This window comes from Aethalodelphis obliquidens, unplaced genomic scaffold (genome assembly GCF_003676395.1).
Source record: "Aethalodelphis obliquidens isolate GAN/ISIS:26980383/991018 unplaced genomic scaffold, ASM367639v1 scaffold39, whole genome shotgun sequence".
Taxonomy (NCBI): Eukaryota; Metazoa; Chordata; class Mammalia; order Artiodactyla; family Delphinidae; genus Aethalodelphis; species Aethalodelphis obliquidens.
Window position 1 is genome coordinate 10505264 of NW_020837983.1, and position 24286 is coordinate 10529549.

The 24286-nt window shown below is 42.3% G+C and overlaps 1 long non-coding RNA gene across 1 annotated transcript; it reads right to left on the bottom strand.

Annotated features, from left to right (window-relative positions):
• Positions 1-556: 556 nt before the first annotated feature.
• On the bottom strand, positions 557-21392 carry LOC113633378 (uncharacterized). Its single transcript, XR_003438165.1, has 2 exons — positions 19874-21392; positions 557-3922 (listed from the first exon to the last, which is right to left on the bottom strand). It is a non-coding gene; the product is annotated as an uncharacterized LOC113633378 (long non-coding RNA).
• Positions 21393-24286: the final 2894 nt, after the last annotated feature.

The window sequence follows — 24286 nt, forward strand, 5'->3', positions numbered from 1 at the left end:
GACCTTATTCCTCAGTGATGGAATAGATGAGGCAAAGGACTGTTGGTTGGGCTGGACAGAGGATGTAATTAAGAAGTAAATCTGGTATCAGCTATAAAATTGGAACTGCAAAAAGCTCTATCAGGGGCTTCCCTGGTGGTGCAGTGGTTGAGAGTCCGCCTGCCGATGCAGGGGACGTGGGTTCGTGCCCCAGTCCGGGAGGATCCCACATGTCGCGAAGCGGCTGGGCCCGTGAGCCACGGCCGCTGAGCCTGCGCGTCCGGAGCCTGTGCTCCGCAACAGGAGAGGCCACAACAGTGAGAGGCCTGCGTACTGAAAAAAAAAAAAAAAGCTCTATCAAAGTAAGTTAAGTAATGAGACTATGTACTTCTGGGGATGTTCAATCACTGAGTATGTTTTAATCAGACAACACACCATCAAAGAAGGATACCAAGGAGAATGATGGAGAGAGCTGTTAGGAAACAGTGTGGTCTTTGGAAAAGAAAGTCTTCGACAAATTGTGAAGACAATGAAATGAAGGAGGAGAGAAGATAAAGAATATTTTTAACAGAGTGAGTGAGAGAAAATAGAACAGAATTTTATTTTTTATATTACTGAGGATTAGTTTGACTTCAAGTAACAGAAAATCCCCCAAAGAGAGGCTTATACAAAGTATGAGATTATTTTTGTCTCCTGTGACGGTCCAGTTAGGCGACCCAGGGCTGGTGTGGAAAGCGCTTCAAAGTCCTCAAGACCCCAGGCCCCCTCGGCCTCCCACTCTGCCATCCCTAAGAGTGGTCAGCCTCCTCATGGCCCAGGATGGCTGGGTCCTGGCAGAGGGGCTGGAGAAAAGAGGGCAAAGAGCAGACACTGGGTGTCTTGTAAGGAAAATTCCCAGGCGCTGCCGCATGATACTTCTGTCCCCATCTCATCAGTCAGAACTTAGCAACAGGGAAGCTGGGACATAAGGTGTGGTGTCTGAGAACCCATATCCCCAGCTGAAAAACAAGGGATTCTGTTACTGAAGGAGATTTTTAAAAATGGATATAGGGGCTTCTCTTGTTTTCTCTGTCACAGTGTCATAAAATATATGTATATTTTAAAAAGCATGGCTAAGAGGTTGTACCTTCATAATAGCTGAAAATTACTCTCCAGATCTTAATGAAAATGATTTTTAAAGTGAAGATTCCATCCTAGAATTTTATCTTGAAGCTGATTAGCCTTGAGACATAATAATCCCCTCACTTGCAGATAACACTGGATTTTACTCCACGGTCAAGGCTGTCTAAAGCAGTGAGAGCAGTTGGTTTGCCCAGGTCTTTATGACCCTGGCTTACTAACTCTTTCTCAGAGTCACTTTTAAAAGGAAAATAAATCCATTATCATCATTACATTGTTAAATTCAGTGAACTGTAAACCAACAATGTGAGCCTCATGGAAACCCTGTCCTCACTCAGAAGCACAGCTTTGCAGTAACTGCCACACTGCGTTCCTTTGGCTCTGAGCTCCAGCAGCCAACTCCCTTGGTTTACTTTGTGTTGTAGCCCATCCTAGTGCATCTCTCCCCTCTGCTGTCCACCCTGCCCACCAATGCCTGAAGACTCTTCCGAGGGCATTGCTGACAACGTGGAACTGTGCTCACCATGTAACTAACATATTGTGCTCCAGTGCCCACTACCTTAAAACAACTTCTTGGCCTGGCCTCCCAGATCCATCAAAATCTTACTCACCCTAATCCAACCAGAGTTTCCTCTGAAATGTTGCTATTACACCTGGTATTTGGGGGAAGATGTTAAAGGTATTTTGTGCTTTCCTCCACCATTCTATGCCCTTTGCCTCTTATTGTTACCACTAGGTGATTAGTGGTCCGCTCACTAATAACATAATGGGCTCTGTGGTTTAAACAAAATCGGTTTTCCAACAGGAATGTTAAGAACCCCAGAGAAGTAACATACCTATGTTTAAATGCATTAAAAATAGATTTATAATGGTAAACATATATTAATTATTAACATGAAAAACTAAGCCAATGTACCAACTAGAAAAATAATTGAAAAAAAATTTAAGTACAAGCAAATCATTCTATCTTTTTTCTTCTTGTGGTAAGAACACTTAATATGAGATCTACGCTCTTGACAAAGTTTTAAGTGTACAAAACAGTATTGCTAACCATAGGCACAGTATTGTGCAGCACGTGTCTAGAACTTTCTTGCATGACTGAAACTTCATACCAGTTGGACAGCAACTCCCTTTTCCCCGTCCCCTGGCCCCTGGCAACCACCATTCTCCTCTCTGCTTCTAGGAGTTTGACTACTTTAGATATCTTTCTTTGAAAGAAACCAGTTTGTTTAAGTGTTGTTGGTTCTGCTTTTTAGAAAATGCCTATCATTCTCTCTGTTTCCTCTTCTTTACTCCTATTGATTACCTATTTAAGTGCGAGAGATCTGTGAGCAAAAGGGACTACTAATATCTACTCTAATTAATATTCAGTTTATTAAAGTTGAACACTTTATTTTACCTTTTTTAAGCCTTCAAACTTAACCTATAAATCTAACTTATAAATTCTTTTTGTAAATACAGTGATTTATGTAAAAATGAGAATGACTGCTTTTTTATTTGATTAGTGTTCAATTAATTTATATATTTAAAAAGACTAAGTTTCCTCAACTGACCACGTTTACACATGTAATTAAGTTTCCTAAAATATTTTTCAACTACCCTTACAAATTTGATATATTTGATTTTCTGAAATATTTCAAATGCCTGATGGGGCAACACTTACAAAACCCAGCAAGTAAAATCTTTCTACATCTCAATTAACTCTTACAAATCTAATAAAACTAACTTATACCTGTCGTAAATTGGGTTCTCTTAAACATTCAAACACTATTTACGAACATGTTCAATTATTTTACAACTTTCAGATGAAAATCAGAAATGGAGTACCAATTTATCATTTCAAAATAAAATCACAAGGCTAATTGGTTAGATTCTCTTAAACATTTCAAACTCCTTAAATAACAAACACAAACTTAACTCGTAAAACTTAACACGGAAGTAATAATACTACAAGTTTGATTGGCTTCATCATCTGCATATTTTTTCTACGTCTTTTCCATGGAAGTAAAGTCACTTTAACCAGCCAAGGGGAGCAGGAAGGCAATTCAGGCAGGATGGAGTTATTTAGAACTGCCATACAGATTCTCAGTAAGACATACAAGACTAGGATTTTTTTCCTGGATGATCCTATCTGAGCAACGGGTTAACACACTGAGCTGCTTTTCATAGTTGGATTGGTTCTGTCTACTGTGTCACCGGAGGAGGAGTGTGCCATGCATCCCAGAGTGTCTTTCAAAGTTCACCCTTATCCTAATTTTATCATAGCCTCTTTCACTTTTTAACACATGATTTGGGTAGATAGAATTCTGCAGTCCCCCTTGGGGTGTAGCCTATCTTTTCACCAAGTGATTAGATTTAATTGAATTTTCCATCCTCTTCAGTTTATAGAACTCTTTGTATCTTTTACTTCATTATCTGTTTCATTGTGGCAGAGACTGGCTGGGTCCTCACCTCACCTGTTTCCTCTTCTTCTTGGGCACAGAGCCAGACTTCGTTTCACATCTTCTCCTGCAGTTAGGTGTAGCCCTGGGGCTGATTTTCGGCCAATGAAATATGAGTAGCCTGCCCCATAAAACGTCCCCAGGCTCCGTCATCCAGGATCTTTCCTCTTCTGCAGGCTTGATGCTGAGCAGCAGGGCAATCATGGAAGCTATGTATTAAAGATGGTAGAGCCATGAGTTGCAAGGGCTCTGGATTGGAAAAGTGGTTATCTCACTCAAGGTCGCCTAGTGAATCTGTGGCAAAACTCCAACTAGACACAAGGTCTCATGACTCCCAGGCTGGTCTCTTTTTCAAGTTAAGCTGCATCCATTTTGGACTTGACCTGAGTGAAAAATAAACTTCAATCATGATGTTAAAGCCATTATGTATTTTTTGGAACTGTCTGTTATGTTAACTTAAATGACCACTAACCTTTGTTTATTGTCATTAGAATGAAAAATCCTTAAAGCTGGTGATAGTGATGAATCAAATTCATATAATGTTAGTTAACGTTGCACGTCCTGAGTCAATGGAAAACATGAAGTGGAGGTGTTGGGTATATGATTGTTCAGAGTCATTCTTGCCCTTTACATCAAAACCTGACCTAACTCATTTTTTTCAAATAGAAACTAACACTGTGAGACTTGTACACCATTTTAGATACCTTTTTAAAAAACATCCAATAAAACAAAAATCAGCAGCCCATTGACAATTAAATCAGCTACAATTCATGAGATAAAAATAAACCTATTGCTCAGCTATAAATATTCTCAGTTTTATGATCAGACAGAAGAATTTCTCCAAGGGCTTTGATAAACAGGAAACTATGTGATACAATGGACAATATCCTTGACAGACAAAACAATGTATCAGCTACTCAGTCTCTTAAACAGGCCAGATGCACATATTCAAGGCATTAAATTGAAAATGATTAAAAATAGAGATTTTTTTTTCTTCTAAGAAATAAAAATGTAAAGGTATAGTACTGTAACAAAGTTCAATAATAAGGCTCCCATTCTTTTTTTTTTTTTGCCTCTGGTTACTTCACATTCTGCTTTTGGCATTTGAGGTTGCTAAAGGTTATGGGTTTCTGAAAGCATTGTTTTCATGCACAAACAGGCCTGTAGTCAGACAGCTTTGTGCTTACAGACCAGTCACAGTTTCCCTCTTTGGTTCTACACCAACTGGTTCTGCCACGTGTGGGTTGCAACTGCCTCAGGAAACACTTTAATCTAAATGGAACAACACACATTAGATTTGAAAATAAAACTACTCATGAATGTATTTCTTTCAAAATTGATTGTAACTCTCCCCCCACCACATGCAAAAAATTAAAACTTAAACTTCTCTGTGAGAAGAACCTGCAGGGACAATAAAAACAGACTTTAGTACTGAAATCCACAGGAGAGAGAAAAGAGGCAAATGATGGACATTTAGGAAGAAGTGTTAGAATAAATATTAGTAAAGCAGAGGATGGGTATGTAATGTTCTTTCCATAAATTGTATCAGTGATCAGTGCATTCAAGTAGCAAAAATCTGACTAAAAGCGATTTCAACAAACAGGGTTTACATTTCTCCAAACACACAAAGGGTAGAAGTAGGCAGTTAATGATGTCGATTCATCAGCTCAGTGATGTGATGCATGCTAATATCTCTGCAGTTCTCTTGGCCTTTCTTTATCCTAACAAGATGACGGCCCTCAAAGTCTGCTGTAGCTCCAGGCATTATACCACTTTCAAGGAAGGAAGAAAAGGAGAAGTGGGTCACAGTGACAATACTCTTTTATCAGAAAAGCAAAAGCTTTCTCCATGTGACTGTGTCAAATGGACTTTCCTAGCTACGGAGGCTGAGAAAGTGAACACGTAATGATTGGAGATGGGCAAAAGGAGATGGGAAGGGCCCACAGGTGGGTCAGGCAAACAACAGGTGCTGGAAGAGTGGATGGCTTGTAGTACTCACGCCTTCTTGATCTTCTCACAATGCATTTCTGAAGCCAAATAATTCTACACGACATGCTTTTCTCAGTTCATGTGAGACACATGAGTAGGACTTCATGCTTTAGAGAAAAATAATGCTGAACTTTCCCATTTTTGTCCTGCCATCAAGTAGTGACTTCCCCCAGCTCATCTTCCTCCCTATCTCAAACATTCAAATACTCATAATGAAATCCTACCTAAACTTCCTAAGAAAACACACCAAATTATCCATGAACATGGCGGAGGAAAGACTTCCTGGTTTCTGAAACATTTCACCTATTCCAAGGAAGAACTTTGAAAATCAGCTAGCAAAGGAATTTCTAGAAAGTAACAAATTTAAAAAAGACAATCACAAAATCCAAAAATTCTGAATGCCCAATATAACCTATTAAAAGAGATTTGAACATTAAAAAATAAAGCCAAACTCCCCTTTTATATTATGATAGATGATAAATCCACCTGGAATGGATCCAATGGTACTACAGCTTTCCCAATTATAGAACCTTCACATTTGGGGGCTATTTTATAATACAAAGAAAACATAGCATATTCCTGCTGAAAAGAGCGAATGGCAGCCCAGCCTCCCCCCCGCTCCACCTTACCCCTACCCCCAACCCACCCCAAGCTCTGAAACAAGGCAGTGAATTGTATTTAGCTGTAGCTTAAATAGGGCTGGTTTACCTCTGATTCCAGCTATGTATTCGTCTGGCTATGCTGCTAGGCGAACTGTGCTTGAGAAGAACTGGCTCAGTAATCCTGGGCTATGTTCAGGTACAATTAGGCACAATGTCTAGCAGAATTTTCCTCTGTGATATCTTATTATATTTAAGCAAGGGAATTAATTACAGGGCAGCACTTGCCTGATTGCATCTCTGAGTTACATTACTGCTAAAGACTGGACAAGGTGGTCACAATATCCTGGCTGAATTTGAAAGCATGCTTCCTGTTATGAGGCCTCTCCAGCTGAAGAGAAGAAAGAGTGTGTACAAAGAGGGAGAAAATTAAGTCCACATGGTGAGTTGCATGCAATGAAATTGCCTGCTAGAAAAGGGCTGCATCCTCCCCAGATCAGATACGTCTAAGTTCTACCTCCAGGAAAATATCTTCAGAGGGAAAGACTCTTACTCTTTTATCAGTCTAGAATCCGCTATAGAAAGCCTATAGAGAGCTCTGGGAGTTCCCTGGCGGTCCAGTGGTTAAGACATCGTGCTTCCACTGCAGGGGGCACAGGTTCAATCCCTGGTTGGGGAACTAAGATCCCACACGCTGCGTGGTGATAAGTAAATAAATAAATAATCCAACGTCTAATTGTTTAAAAAAAAATCCCATAAATATAGCTAATAAGATGGAATGAAGCACTGATACATGCTACCACGTGAGTAAACCTTGAAATTATCACACTTGAGTGATAGAAGCCAAACACAAAAGGTCATACGATTCTATTTACATGAAATGTCCAGAATAGGCAACTCCATAGAGACAGAAAGTAGATTAGTGTTTACCAGGGCCTGGAGGAAATGGAGAATGAAGAGTAATTGCTAATAGGTACAGGGCTTCTTTTTGGGGTTATGGAAATGTTCTGGAATTAGAAAGCAGTAGTGACTATATTAAAAACCATAGAAGCATACACTTTAAAATGATGAATTGTATGTTATGTGACATATACCTCAATTTTTTTAAAAGCCCACTTATGGGAGAGGGTAATTGAAAAAAATAAATGATGAGGGACTCCCCTGGTGGCACAGTGGTTAAGAATCCACCTGCCAATGCAGCGGACATGGGTTTGAGCCCTGGTCCGGGAAGATCCCACATGCCATGGAGCAATAAGCCCATGCACCACAACTACTGAGCCTGTGCGCCACAACTACTGAGGCCCACGCACCTAGAGCCCGTGCTCCGCAACAAGAGAAGCCACCACAATGAGAAGCCCGCGCACCGCAACGAAGAGTAACCCCCGCTCGCTGCAACTAGAGAAAGCCCGCGCGCAGCAATGAAGACCCAACGCAGCCATAAATAAATAGATAGATAGATAGATAAATTAATAAATAAATAAATAGATAAATAAAATTTATTTAAAAAAATAAGGACTATACTAATGCACACATGAAGATGGAATAGTACATATTTTGGGATGCTGAACACTGTGGTAGAAAAAGCAGTGGGCTGAAAGTCAGGAGCCTAGTAACTCTAAAGTCACTTAACTTCTCTGGGCCTCAATCTTCTGGTCCTCACACAGCATGCAGACAGCCCTGGCAGAGATCCTACTACTTTCAAGGTGCGCCTCAAAGTGGGATTGCCTTGACCCCGCCTTTCCAGAACCCAGTTCTTTGGGGTCAAGTGCTTTTGGAAGCCAAACAGCCTCCTTCCTTCTCTCACAACTTCCACCTCCTTCCCTCAAGTCAGTCCAATTCTGTGCCTCTGACCAGGGTAGCAAATCTGAGGCCAGAGTTCAGGCACAAGATCCATGTACAAGTTTTTTAAACATTTTGAATGACAGTGAGTCCCCTACGTTTGAACCTTCAAGTTGTGAACTTTCAAAGATGCAAACGTGCGTTCCATCAATGTCAGGCCTGAGTGAAATTGCAGCCTGCCCTCCATCTCCCATTGCCGAGGATCCTTCAGCTCTACCATCTCCCACCTCCTCTCACTCCTCCAGTCAGTAACTCTTCTTGCCTGTTCACTCGATGCCAGCACCTGTATGCCAGCTGTTGTACTGTACTACTGTACTTTTCAAGGTACTGTACTGTAAGATTAAAAATGTTTTATTTTTTGTGTTTGTTTTTTATGTATTATATGTGTGAAAAGTATTATAAACCTAATAGCCAATTGTGTTAGTTGGGTACCCAGGCTAACTTTGTTGGACTTACAAACAAATTGGACTTACAAATTGGACTTACGAACGCACTCACAGAATGGAACTCGTTCGTATGTAGGGGACTTACTGTATTTATGTCTTTAATGTCTTTTAGCTATGTTCTGTAGTTTTCATTGTGCAAGTCTTTCACCTGCTTGGTTAAGTTAATTCCTAAATATTTTATTCTTTTTGATGTTATTTTAAATGAATTGTTTTAAATTGTTTATATGTTTCCTTTTCAGATTGTTCATGGTTCATGTACAGAAATGCAACTGATTTTTATGTGTTAATTTTGTATCCTGTTACTTTGCTAAATTCATTTATTAGTTACAACAATTTTTTGTGTGGAATCTTTAGGGTTTTCTACATGTAAGATATCAACTGTGAACAGAGATAATTTTACTTCTTCCTTTCCATTTTGGATGCTTTTTACTACTTCTTCTTGCCTAATTGCTCTGGCTAGAACTTCCAGTACTATGTTGAATAGAAGTAGTGAAAGGGAACATCCTTGCCTCGTCCCTGGTCTTAGAGGAAAATCTTTCATTTTACCAATAAGTATGATATTTGCTGTGGCTTTTTAATATATAGCTTGTATTATATTGAGGTAGTTTCTTTCTATTCCTAGTTTGTTGAAATGCAAGGAAAGTTCAAGATATGGAAAAAAACCACATGATCGTCTCCATTGAGGCAGAAAAAAGCTGTTTACAAATTCAACACACTTTCATGATAAAAAGTACTTTGGAACTCTGGAGTCTGTTGAATTTTGCCAACCAAGATCATTAAAAAGCACTACTGTCTACTATTATCATTATTTTATAAATTTCTTTATTTCCTGCCACCAAAAAAATATGTCATATGGGATGGGTATATTCTTATTCATTCATTCAACAGGTATTTATTGAGTACCTACTATGCGCCAGGCACTGTGCTAGATGCTGAGAATACAGTGGTGAATGAATAAGATGGATATGACTTCTGCCCTCTTAGAACATCAATCTAGTGCAAAATATGAGCCTGTCTAAAAAATCTCATAAAGCAAACAAATTTATAAGATAATATCAAGCCATTTAAGTGCCGTAATGGAAATAACCGAGTACAGAGAGTAGACTTAGCAATACACCATTGGTGGTGAAGCAGGTCAGTGAAAGGAATGAGGAATGGAGTTGGTGGATACACAAGCATCTCTTATTATGTTTTGTGCTCTTCCATATGTTTCAAATATTTCATGGTTAGGTAAACTTTAAACAATTAAAGTAAAATAAAGAGGTATTCTATACCTCTTTATTTTTGCCTTTTTCTTTTTAATCCCAAACTCAAATTATGCAACACTTTAGAAATCTATTGTGTGAGAGTTGCTTTCCAGCTCTACACACACATCAGAATCACCTGGACCCTAAAAACACAGATTCCCCTAAACTTATCGTGGTCATCATTTCATGATGAATGTGAGTCAAATAATTATACTGTACACCTTAAGCGTATACAGTGATGTATGTAAATTTTATCTCAATAAAACTGGAAGAAAAAAAGACTATAACTAACAGAAAATTTAAAAACACATACACACACACAAATAGATTCCACAGATTTCCATCTCCAGAGATTCAGATTCAGTAGGACTGGGGAAGGGCTCAGGAATCTATTTTTAAAAAACACCCTGATGATTCTGATGCAACCATGTAGGATTCTTATTTGGGAATCACTGATGCAAAGCAAGGAGTATTGGTTGTGTGCCTAGAAAGAGTTGTGCGCCTAGAAAGATGCATGTATTTTAAAAAGAACTTGCTATTTAAGAGTAGACAGAAAGATAATTTTTGTAAAGAAAAGAACTCTTTGTAACATGAATAAAAGCTAATCAGTTCTATGCATCCAAGTGTGTATACATTGTATTTCCTTCAAAGAGGGCACATGTATAAAGAAGTTGTCTAGGAGCATTTTTCCAACAGAGAAAGTTGGCCCCTTCTGCCTATCCATTATTTTCATCTTAAACACCAGTTTGGATGAGCTAAAGTAAAGCTTTAGTTAGTAACTTTGGTTAGGTCACAAGCTCATCTCTGGATGTATCAGTGAGCTATGTTTTTTCTCTGGCCATGACCAGCCCATGTGCCCTACAGAGACCAACCCCTTGTAAGCCTCTCTCTGATGGTGGTGTCATAGCGTCCTGTCTGCTGGGTCTTTTAGGTATTACCTCTCTGGGCTCCAGCAATACTCACCCTCTTCTCCCACCCCCAGCCCCTCTGCCCAAGCAGGAGACCCCTAGAAAAGCTTCCAAAGGACTTTGTCAATGTTTGGCAGATAAAGATGATAAATGTCAGCCAGGACTACAACATCTCCTATAAACTGAAACTATAAATCATTGTGCTATTTCAACACTGTCGCTTGCTGTGGGTTTTTTTTTTCTGATTAGTGTTTTTCCATTGCATTTTCTTCCCTCTTCCTTGTGTGTAACCAGGAAGCTGAGCAGGGTAGCCTGTGAGGAAGGCCGGCCTCCTGCTTGAGTGCGCTTGGTGAGGAAAGCCCTGTTCCCAAATTTCTGAGTGCTTTGGGGCCCCTAAAGGAAAACCCATCTGAGAATGACTTCCAGGTAACTGAGCTAGCAGATGCTGCCCAGCTCAGGAAAGAAGGCTGCCCTGGGCTTTGTCACTTTGTTGAGAGGCAGCTGTACATTTGCTGGCCCTTCCTGTCTGGTGCAGGAGGGAAGGAAGGAACAACTGTTCTCTTTCCTTCCAACTGCATTGAAAACCATGACACACGGGGCTTTCTCCCAAGGTCCAGAGTGACTCAATTTCAGGTGTCAAACATATTTCCCAATGCTGCCCATTAATTTTAATGAGTTAGACAAATGATGATGCAGAGAAGAATAATTTTCTAATCAATAAAATTGATTAGCAATGTAATGGTCTAGATTATAATGTAAGTGTTTATCCATTAGCTCCTGAAGTGAGCCAGGATCACTAATGGTGTTTGATGTAATGCTGGAGCAGACACACCTGGATTTGATGCTTTCCAGTTGGGCCTCTTACCCATGTATACTTGAGCAATTTTCTGAACTTTTCTGAGCTTCAATGTCTTTATCTATCAATATAAAATGGAAATAATATTACCTGCCTTTTAAATTTGCTATAAAGATTAAATAAAACATTATATAAAAGCACCTAACATGGAGTCTGGCACCTACTGGGTATTCAATATATAATAACACACATACGATACCTGTAGACTTAGTGCTATATATATATCACTTTATTTAATCTACTCAAAAACTCTGTGAGGCAGGTAGTGTTATGATCCCCCACTTTACAGATGAGAAAACAAAGGCACAAAGAGGTTAAAGAAGCTTGCCCAAAGTTGGCAGCCCTAAGTGGTGGTCAGAACTTGAACCCAAGCTGTCTGGCCTGGGACTTTGTGCTTTCAACCATTTACACTAGTGCTCTTCTAATACATGTTTTCTTTCTAATCTTCACCCCTGTTCAAGTGACTACAAAATGCAAATTTTTAGGCCCTTTCAGGATACAAAAAGGAGATGCTGGCTTAGAGAGCATGGCTTTTCTCTCACATTATCTATAAACCCAATAATATGTCACAGAGTCTCTTGGCTAGAACAGGGACACCAAGAACTAGCGGTTATCTTGTTAAGTCACATGGCCAAGGTCAAGAAGATGCATTTTCCTGTTCTGGGGCTACAGGCTGCTCATTTACCTTCCCCTTCCCCTCCTCCATCTCTATTTCAGGCAGTCATCTTGCAAAAACATATTCTTTAGTCATAAAAGATATATGATTGGAGTGCGTGGATGAATGCATTCAGATTCATCACCGCTAGAAACATCTTTATGGGAAGAGAATACCATTGTTACAGAAAAACATGGGCTTCCCTTTCACAACTCCCCAACTCTGCTCACAAAGAGGGATTTCAGAAAAATCCCTTCTGCCCACACTGTCTTCTGGTTCCCTGTGTGTGTGTCTGTGTGTGTGTTTCTGTGCCTACCCTTCTATCCTAACTTTTGTTTAAGGGATTTGGCATTTATGTGTATGATTTATGAATTACTAAAGAAAACTCTGCCACTTCTTCCAGGGCTACTTAATAACTATTAGAATCAAGTGGTGTTAAAACAAGAAAGGATTTAGGAATTCAAAAATAGCACATCTGAGTATCCTGGCCTGTTTCCAAAAGTATGTCTCATGCAAACTTCCTCTCTCATAAAGTATCATTACAGCATATTATCCTAATAAACATCCACTCTGGGAAGGGCACTGAAACAAGGCATGCCAAAATTTGGCAAGGCCGGATCTTTATCAGGCAACTATAAACTTCTAAAATTTTATTGTGAAAAATAATCCCACAGCCTGTGTAAAATAATAACGAACATGCAGTCCTCATAACAACTGGTTAATGTCTAAGCATTTTGAGATTTTGAGTGTTGCATGGAAAGGAAAGTGAGTCTAATGGAAAATTCTGATTAATGCCAATTTTGAGTCTAATAAAGTTCCTTTGTTAGCTGCCTAAATTATTAAAACTTACCCTATGAGCCCTTGTTTTTGAAAAAAATTTTTCTTCCTATTTACAGTCACACAAGGACATCTTAAAAATGCTGACTCTTAACCTCTGCTTCTCAAAGTTTTTTAACACGTCAAGTCTTGGTTTTCTAGGCTGTGTTGCTGTGCCTGTCCTAACTCACTGTTGGCTTTTTAAGTTGTATCATGGTAGGCTTTACTCTTCACCATTATGATGGGACTGGTGTTTATAAGTGCTCAAACCCATCTTCTCTGATATTATTGGGAATGATTCCATTGCTTCAAAACACTTTTGCTGAGGCTAAGAAAGTTTTCTAGGAAATTCAATAAACAGTCTAAGTATGAGAGCTTGAGCTCTCTAGAGAGAAAACTCTATGCTGGTTATGGCATTACAGCCATATCACACTCAACACACACACATTTTATTTTTTTTTTCCTACTGTAAGAGTAATACCTATTTTGGGACCTCCCTGGTGGTCCAGGGGCTAAGACTCCACGCTCCCAATGCAGGGGGCCTGGGTTTGATCCCTGGTCTGGGAGCTAGATCCTTCATGCTGCAACTAAGATTTCGCATGCCGCAACGAAAGATCCCACATGCCGCAACTGAGACCCGGCGCAGCCAAATAAATAAATAAATACTAAAACAAAAAGACTAATACCGTTTTTTGTAGACATTTTGGAAAATACGAGGATGGAGGAAGAAAACAAATCATATAGATTTTTACCATCCTGAGAAAGACAGTTATTGATCGGGGAATTTCCTTCCAGTCTTAACACATATATTATAACCAAATATGGATCATACTGTAGACATTGCTGGGTAGCCAGATTACACAATATTTAAAGGATGCTGCTCTGGGTGACTAAAACTCATCTTTAGTAGACATAATACAGATGTGGTGTGGCACTAGCTGGGGCGTTCCATCCTTGGGAGTTTGGACAAAGGGAAGGGAAAGCTTAAGTATCCAGTCAAGGGCTTTAACTCCAGTCTAAACAAGAGCTTCCCTGGGTGACTTCACAGCGGTAGTGTAAACCAAGCTCCCTGACAATGATTTTGAGGCTACTGCCAAAAAGGACAGGAGCTGACCTAACGAAGCATACAGAACTCCTGGGTATATATAATGACAAACATTTTAGCTAATACTGATCCATTGGAAAATCAGATTCCTTCCTGCCAGATGCTCAGATGAAGGCTATTCAGAGAGCCACAGTGAATCATTCAACACAGAGGGCTGTGTTGAGAAAAATGAAAGGCTATGTGGTTTGGAACTTGTCTATAAAATGCACGTTGTTGACAATGGTTTCTCCCCATAGTCTACAGAAGTAAATTTGTACAAAGAAGTGGCTGGACTAATTTATTTAGTGCAAGATTGGAAGCCAGAAGCTCAAATCAGGCCTCTGCTGCTGACGTAGTATTCAGTTCTCACATCGTCATTTCTCAGTCTCTTTTCCCAGAGAAACTTTCAGGGTTGACAAAGTGATCAATTGTGGTGGCTTGGCTTTGGGAGGGTAAAGTTTTGGGGTTCGGTCTCTTACTGCATGAGTTTCCTCAAGGCTATTTCCAGATGGCATGTGGTTTTGCACTAACACAGGATGAAGTTCACGGCAGAGGATTATGGAGGTGGCTTTGGCCAAGGCATAAGTCATAAGACTGTGAAGGTTCAGCTCAGCAATGCTCAGCTTTCTGGAACCTTTCTCTGAGAAATGTGTTATCTCAGAGATGAAGTGTGTGGACAAAAAGGCCTTCATAGCACCAGCCCCAGAGCAGTTCCTATAAGCAAGGGAGAGGGATTCTCTGCAGCCCTGCCAATTCCTGCAGATACTTGCCAGGAGAGACCTCAGATTCTCCTTTTCCATGAGGGCATGAAGCAATGCCCACAAATGAGCAAGGAAAAGCATCTGCTCTGAGCCAGTGTTTCAATCTGTTACAGAGGATGGAAAATGTGCTTGAGGCTTGGAGTTGGGGAAATGTGTTTTTGTTCACTCAGCTCCCATTATAACCACATCTGTTATCAGTAGGGCGGGCTGTGTTAGTATTAATAGCATGACTTTCTCAAGCCTGGAGTTCTCCTCTGTGATGTTTTGGCTGAGAGCATTAAACAGAGAAGGCTGAGAAAAGCCACCTCACTGTGCTGGGGAAATTGCCCCTTGAATCCTTCTGGAAGACCTGACTCTGGGCCTAAGCTAATTTATATTTTCTCCATTTAACAACCTAATCTAAAAGTGAATCAGAATAAAGAGCTGCTCTGTCTTTTGTTTCTGGCTTCTCAGACATGCTACCAAGTTTGGTCAGTTCAAAATGTCCCAATTTTCCCCATTCTCTCTCCACAGATGGGCTTAAGTTTTCTCTGACATTTTCTCAACTAGTATTCTGTGGCCAAATGGTTGGCAATAATAGGATTATCCAGTGTCAGAGCTGGAAATGACTTCAGGGATCCTCCAGACCAGTAGCTCTCAGACTCTACTCTTTGGAGGATGTGACCCTCGGATCACCAGGGGAGGGGAAGATGAAAAGGAACCAAGAATGCACCCCAACACACAACACACATATAACACACACATACACACACACATACACACACACACCCCTCCACTGACAGCCATCTTCCAAATAATACTCTATTTGAAAAAAGAGTGATATGGCTAAAGATTGAAACCCCCAATAAATTCTACCCCCTAATTTTACTGGTTAAGAAATAAATTCCAGAACTTACCTGGTGGTCCAGTGGTTAAGAATCCACCTTCCAATGCTGGGAATGTGGGTTTGATCCCTGCTTGGGGAACTAAGATCTCACATGCCATAGGGCAACTAAGCCTGTGCACCACAACTACTGAGCCCATGTGCCACAACTAGAGAGCCCACACACCACAACAAAGAGCCTGCACACTGCAATGAAGATCCCACGTGCTGCAACTAAGACCCAACACAGCCAAATAAATAAATAAATAATTTTTTTTAAAAAAAGAAAGAAATTCCGAGGGAAGTTAATTGACTTACCTAATTGGTTACTTTGTGACAAAGCCAAGATTAGAACGCAAGTGTTCTTACTGGCTTTCATTCTTTTACTCATTTGTTCATTCATTCATTCACAAATGCTTTCTGTTCTAGGCATTGGACTAATTGCTATATCCAAAAAGACTTATTAAACAATTTAAATGTCACATGTATTTGAAAAAATTATTTTCCATGAATTTGAGCACTAGGTTACATAATAACTTATCTTTCAGTGACTTAGTTAAACTAAGTCTTTCCTCATTAAATATCACATTTCTTCTGACTGCCCTGATGAATTTGTGGTAAAGTCATATTACCATTTAAAATATGTGGAATATATTAACATTTGCAAATTCTGTTCATTTTAAAAGCATCTTTGTAGTTTACGTTAGTGGGGTCATAGTTGGCATATATTCAACTATATCATACACTCTGTATTAGGTTTCTTTCAATGAAGGCAAGATTTTCAAAATGAACCATTTTTCATGAATATACTTTGTATAGTCATAATATGCTGTGTATAGCTTGGTCAGTACACTAACCACATTATTTTACAATTATCTATTTATGTGTTTGTTTCTCCCCAGCAGAATATGAGCTGCTTGGGGGCATTACAGCATTCCAAGCCATTTGCCCTTGCAAACGGATAAACAGAAAAGCCATCTGATAGATCATGTCTGTCTCTGATAGATCATGTCTCTCCAGGTCATTAGACATCCTGAAAGCCTTTTCTACCTGTAATGGTATGTGATAATGAAGTTTATCACTGAGATTCAGCCACACTCTTTGTATTAGTCTACATAACAAAGTACCACTAGCTGGGTGGCCTACACAGTAGACATTTATTTTCTCATAGTTGTAAGAAAAGACTAGAATTCCATGATCAAGGTGCCAGAAAATTCGGTTTCTGGTGAGAACTCCCTTCCTGGCTTTAGACAGTTACTTTCTTGCTGTGTACTGGTGGTAGGGATGGGTGTCGGTGGGAGGCAGCTCTCTGGTGTCTCTTCTTAAAAGGACACTAATACTATCAGATGATGGCCCACCCTTAGACCTCATTTAACTCCTTATGACCTCATTTAACTTTCATTACTTCCTTAGGGGTCCATCTCCAAATACAGCCACTTGGGGGTCAGGGCTTCAACATATGAATTTGGAGGGGACATAGAAATTCCATCCATAACCTTCTTAAACTGTCTCATGTGTTGCCTCAAATATGATAAATTGGGAAGTAATTGGAAAGAGGGGCCAGAGAGTGAAGCTTCTCAACTCTAGGAAGCAGCTGATGATAGTAGTTTGATGGCACTGATGTTTGAAAGGGGGAGACCTGCCTCCCCGCACTGCTACAGTCTTGCCCCTGCCTCCTCTCTCTCCAGGCCTTCATAAGCCCTGCAGAACTCAAAGAGCACTGCCCAGTGCACAATCTAATTTCAAGTGAGTGGAGAGTATGCACTGTTTGCCTTCCCCATATACATTTCCCCTTCTTCAGCAGCAACTCTTAGGTCCCCTGATAGCCTTCCCTTGGTCCGTGGGTCTGGGTGGATGTCCGACTCCAGCTCTGAGGCCAGCAGCTGGTCCCAGTCCCTGCCAATCAGGGTATCTCATTTCCTTGGCCACAAAGATTGTTAGTAGTCGACATGTGACCTAAGCTGATCTAATTGGAATGACTCTGAAAAGCTTTTGGAAAAACATCTTTTTACCAACTCTGAACCTTAAGAATATCAGTCTGGAGAATTCCCTGGTGGCTCAGTGGTTAAGAATACGCCTGCCAATGCAGTGGACATGGGTTCGAGCCCTGGTCCGGGAAGATCCCACATGCCGCGGAGCAACTAAGCCCGTGCACCACAACTACTGAGCCTGTGCGCCACAACTAATGAAGCCCGCGCGCCTAGAGCCCATGCTCCACAACAAGAGAAGCCACTGCAATGAGAAGCCCATGCACCACAACGAAGAGTAGCCCCCACTCGCCCCAACTAGAGAAAGCCCACGCGCAGCAACGAAAACCCAATGCAGCCAAAAGTAAATAAATAAATAAATTTATTAAGAAAAAAAATAAAAACAGAATATGAGTCTGGAAAACCACAGCTATCTTGTCACCACAAGGTCAAACCTTTATCCGAGAATGCAGTCAACCTGGGGCAGGCTGACCTGGACAGCGGAAAAAGAGCAAGTCATGTTTTTGGTGACGTCATTTAGGCCCCCTGTGTCAGGCTATGCCGAAGCCAACCCAGGCCTTGGACGCCTCAGTTTGCAAAGTCAGTAAGTTTCAGACTTTATTGTTGGTGTTGCATGACTTATAACTGGGGGTGCCAGATAAAATATAGAACATCCACTTAAACTTGAAATTAAAATAAACAAAAGACAATTTTAAATTTATGAGCATGTTCCAAATTTTGCATGGGACATACTTATACTAAAAAATTATTTGTTGTTTATCTGAAACTGACATTTAACTGGACAGCCTGTATTCTTTTTTTGGGGGGGGTACGCGGACCTCTCACTGCTGTGGCCTCTCCCGTTGCGGAGCACAGGCTCCGGACGCGCAGGCCCAGCGGCCACGGCTCACAGGCCCAGCCGCTCCGCGGCATGTGGGATCCTCCCGGACCGGGGCACGAACCCGCGTCCCCTGCATCAGCAGGCGGACTCTCAACCACCACACCACCAGGGAAGCCCCAGCCTGTATTCTTATTTGCTAAATCTGGCAATCCTACTTGTAACTAAAATGCATTAGTGATGGATGGTGAAACACTGTGTTCACAGAGAGGATCTGAAACGTCTGTTGTTTTGGTGAATGGGCGATAGGCGTCCCTGGCTGGGCCTAGATGTTACAGATAAAGTCTGAGGATGCTGCTACCAATCCTGTTTCCAAAACAGGTGTCACATGTTGGTGTTAACAGGGCTGACACGCGTGGGTGAGTGGCAAGAAGACAGGGGTCTGAGCTGAGCCAAAGATCATCAACCATCAGGAAAGCCCAGACCTAGACATAAGCAGGAATAAAGGTCAAGAGGAAATGCAGTTGAGACACATCAAAAACACATGTGGTTCGCTTTGTATTCAACAGTACAGGCAAGGAAGGGGGAGAGGGAGGAAGAAGAGAAAGAGAAAGAAAATAACAATCGAAACCATGTGGATGCTGAGGGTGGTCCCGAAGAGAGTTTAGGGGGTGACTGAGTGACCAAGCCCCTCAGCTGGCCTCTCACAGTGCCAGCATCCCCCCACTGAGTGTCATTCAAGGGTCTCCACTCTGACAGGACTGATGGCCAAGGTGTTTAACAGCTGGGACTCCAGACTGGTGTGTACTTGCTGACTGTCAGCTCTGCTCTGTTTGAGCAATGCTCCCCTTGAAACATCGACGTTAGCCCTTAACTTGTGCATAAGTGGTCACTCTTCAGAAGGTGAGAAATGAGGCTAGCAAGCAGAACCCAGGCACCTACAATTACCAGAGGTCATAGAACACACAGGACGAGAGGGGTGGGAAGGTCAGTTATCAACATGCTTTGCAGTGCTGTGCTCTCCTCGTGTTTCCCTCCCTGTCATACCCTGAGTCTCCCACTAAGGGAGTTGCTGGGAGTTCCGGGCCCTCCCCTTTGCTTGACTATTCTTGCCCTCCAGAGAGTCCCCAGCCCCAGCCTTTATTCCTGAGTAACTCTGGCCCTCTGCTGGAATCAGGAGGTCTTCTCTTCCCTCCCGAGTCTCGCCCTTCAAGGGCCAAAACTCACCATCGGGTTTGATAAACTTTTCCGTGTCAGTTATGGATTTCCCAGACCCAAAACCTTTCCAAACCTCAGTGTCATGCCCCATGAAAAAAAAAAAATCAATCTCAGTCTTCAAAAATAAACTGAGAACTTGAAAAAAAACCAAACCAAAAAAACTGCGTTATTTATGCCTAAAGTACAACCGTTGTATAGATCTGTTGTTGCCTGCCCACCATTAAAGGGCAGAAGGTGGAAAGCACTGACCTGTGACGATGACGTGGTGAGTGTGGCCGGCAGGGCATGGAGGCTCAAGCAGCAGAGGGGTCAGATCACCAAACACTAGTGCAGGGCTGAGAGGGGCCGTGAGGTGACTCCACTAAGCTGTGTTTCACCCAGGTATTAGAGATGCATAGACCAAAACAGATCAGGGAACATGTTTGAATTTAAAATAACAAGGCAAAACTATTTCATACGTTTGTTATGTAACGCGAATATCACTGGACCTCCCTAGCCTGCGGGTACCCAAGAGGCCACAGTAACATTAGAATTTGAACATTACTAGGTTTGGAGAGGGTGTCGGGAGGTGAGAGGGTCTCGGCTACACCGAGCCAGTCTTCCAAGGATATACTGTTTCTGGCACATTAGTGGATATTAATGTCAGACTACAGTGAAGTACCAGCACTGAGCAAGGGCTCCCGTAACAAGGGCCTGATAGGGTTACCCAAGATGCCGATGTTCCTGCATCTTCAGCAGTGGCCTCCCCCTCCTCTAGCTTTAACAGGCACAGGGCACTATTCCTGGAGCACCTCCTTCACCTGCTATCTCTAGCCCTTCACACCCGCCTCAGGCAGCCTTCTCCGAAGTATTGTCCCGACTACATTTTCAGGGCCCACGTGACAAGGAGGCGCGGGGATGCATAAGACTTCCGGAGGAAGTAAGGAGCCGCCTCACGTGTCACACCCACCCCTGTCGACTACCACCGCCCCTCCCAAACCCATCCAGCCATAACGCACTTTAGAAATTCTTTAGGGCTAACAAAACTCGCTTGGTTTCAGGTATAAATACTTCCTGAGTTAAAGGTCAAGTCTAGTGACCATTTTTCATACCTTTCTTTCATTTGCCTTCATCACACCTTAGCTGAGCACAGAGGAGTGAGACAGAGAATGGAGAAGAGGAGGCGGCGGACGGGGCTGGGGAGCAGCTCTGCACCCACGTGACCTAGACCCACTTCTTTCCCTCCCACCTCTAGCCTGTCTCCATTTCGGATGAATTCTGGGGAAAATCCCTATTCCCAGGGCCTCTCCCTGATAGCAAACTACATGAAAATAACGTTCCTCTCTGGTGTGAGGTTTGGTGCCTGCTTTTGTCACCAGCTCTGTTTTCCGTTTCTGGACTACAGTTGTCCCCTCCTCCCGCCCCTCCCCACCAAGTCCAATCTCTCACACGCTCCTTTCTCTCCGAAGCCTCTATTGCCAAGGCAACACGATTCCTCCCGAAGCCTTCCAGCCAGGGCCCCGCGGAGGGCCCCTCCCCCGCAGACCGCTCTGCTTTCCGCGAGTCCCTTGTTTGGTGCACCCTGGTCTGGGTGGGTGCACCACTTGCCCCACCATGGTCGAGGGAAGCTCTGTCATCTTCCACCGAGTGCTGCCCCTCTTCCGTGAAGCCAGAAGTCAAGTGGCTGCTCTTTCTCTGAACTTCTCTCCCAGAAAAGAATCCACGTGACAAACGCAGTAACGAGCATGGCAAACTTCCGGTTCATGTCAAAGAGGAGAGGAGGAGAGGATTTAGGTCCTCCAATTCCAGAATCAACGACTTGAAATCCACCCTGGATATTTCTGTTCTCCCAAGTTTATATTCAGTGCTTCCCTCTCCTCTCCCCAGCCTAACCCTCCCTCCTCAATCTTCCCCCTCCCTGTCCCCCACCATACAAGCAGTTCAGTCTCGTCCCAGCTCCCATTTTACAATGGTTCATCAACCCTCAGGGCGATGCTCCAGGAGACAAAAGCTCCGCCTGTTCTATTTCAGCTCCATCAGACAGCAGTGATTGGGTAAAAGCGCAGGTCTGGACCCAGATTGCCAGGGTCGAGACCTAGCTTAGATACTTTGTAAATGTGAGAATTTAGGCAACCTACTTAACTTCTCGGTTTCCTCGTCTGTAACATGAGGATACTAGAATCTACATAGAGCATTGTTATGAGGATCAAGAGGGATAATATACAAAACTTAGACCCTGGCACACTGTAAATGCCACACCTGGTGATATAGTTCTTACTTTAACGATTTACTCTTGGGAGTAAATCTATTACTCTACCCCAAGCACACTCCTTCTAAGGATGGTCAATGCTCTCAACCAGAGGGTTTATGATGAATGAAATATTCTTCATCGAAATACCTTTAAGCCAACCCTCATTCATTCATTCATTCATTGAATCAGTTAATGGCCACCTCAAAGTCCTTCACCATACATTAAATCATACTGCTTCATTCCAGTTTCTCCATACGGCCTCCCTGTGTCTTTTTAGTCTACCCCCAAACCAGTTTGAGCAACGGCCCTGGTTCTCACTGTGTTCCCTCCTGTCAAATGATTATGGCATCAGCACATCACAAAAGCACATTTACAATTTTAGAAGAATCTACAAGAACATAGGGGAATACAAGCCACAATAAATTGTGGAGCTGAATTTTTCTAAAGATAGCTATTTACCGTTGCCTCAAAGCCCAGTTATAGTTGTAGGATTTCATCAGGCTTTTATGTTCCCATGGTAACCAATGTACATGCAAAGCTTATAAACATATATTAAGAGGGCCTGTGAGTGGAAACCATGCAGTGCTGAGAGTTGGAAGAGCCAGGTCTAACCCCAGCTCTGCAGCTCATCAGCTGGGAGGTCTGGGATGCTATTTATAACTGTCCTAGCCAGTGTTTCAGACTCCATCAGTGTTTCTCAAAGTATGTGCCTCAGGTCACCTACATCAAAATCAATGGTTATACTTTTTTAAAGTGCATATTCTTGGGCCTCTTCCAGAACTACTGAATCTGAATCTCTGGGGGTGGGGACCAAGAATCCCAGTGTTAACCAGATTCCCATGTGGTTCTTAAACACACTGAAACCTGAGAATCATGGGACCCTACAGTCCTCCTCCAACATGCTATAGTTCCTTGCTTATTCATGCAGGCCAGAATTTGATTGCTTTGGACCCAAAGAATCATTGCAGAAGTCCCTGAACAACATCAGGCAGGCAGAATACACTCTTCAGAGTACTCTCGTTACCACGTACTCACCCAGCACTTCCTATGGATCAAGCACTATTCTTGGGACACATCATTCAAAAGAGAGAAAAATACCTATCCTGATAGAGCCTACATTCTAGTGTGTGGGAGCAGAGACAATAAATAAACTATTAGTAAATGTAAAAATAGGTGAATTATATAGCATGATAGATGGTGATAAGTGTGGTGGGAAAAAAATAGAGCAAGGTGAGGGAGTCAGGATGGAGGGGTGTTAAAATGTCTCCTAAATTATATGTAGCCACAGAAATCAACTTAGGTATTTATTACAAGTCTGACAGGTGAGCCCAGCTGCACCTTGAAGGGAATGTAGTGGATGCTCTTGGTGCCCCGCCCAGACCCCCTTTAGGGCTGGTGCACCCTCCTCCTCCTCACGCCCCCCCCCAACTCTTCTGCGCCCTGTCAGTGACTCAGTGACTATTGATGGCCCCTTGCCTCAAGGTGAGGTCAACTTGGCAGTATAACTTGTGCTCCCTGAGCTCTCGGGGAGGCTACATCCTCGCTAGCTCCCCCTTCCCCACCCCCTCCTTCTCCCCTCCCTTCCCTTGTCCAGGGAGTACTCTCTGTACATCACTTGCACAAGAATCCCTGTCTCAAGTTCTATTCTAGGGAACCCGGCCTAAGGCAGGCTCCCAACCCCCAGTGGGGTTCTACAGACCAGGAGGACTGATGGCTGTTATGGCAAATCTTCATTGTTCCATTTCATCCTCGATTTATATTTAATATTCAGTCTTTTTGGTGCCCGACATTGCCCTGCAGAGAGAAGCAGATGAGGCCCTGTGAGACGTGTTGCCTAGTATCTGCTGTGTTTCTCCCACTCCTTTGCCCCCTGCGGCCGCAGACATTCCCTGAGTACCTACACTGTGGCAGGGACTGTGCTAGGCTTGGGGACACAGCATAGCATGAGCTCCTCCATGTCACATGCTAGGACACTAGCTTCCAATTTCTGCCAAACACCTAATACGTACTTGAAAATGACCAAACTTTTTGTACGATCAGCTGGCTTAAAGATAACGTTCATATACCTTTCTCATCAGCAACGTTTGTTTAAAAACAAATCCAACTTTGACACATCTCTACTCAAATAAATGAACATTCCCATCCTGACTGCCTCTCTGAAGCAAACAGAGAAGGGAGGGCAAGGCTAGTAGGGACTGGGGCCAGCAGCGTGTTCTATGTAAGGAGAGATGAACATGTGTACTCCACTGGTTTTCATTACAAAAAGAAAAGAAGATATACAGATTGCCAACAAACACATGAAAGAATGCTCAACATCATTAATCATTAGAGAAATGCAAATCAAAACTACAATGAGATATCATCTCACACCGGTCAGAATGGCCATCATCAAAAAATCTAGAAACAATAAATACTGGAGAGGGTGTGGAGAA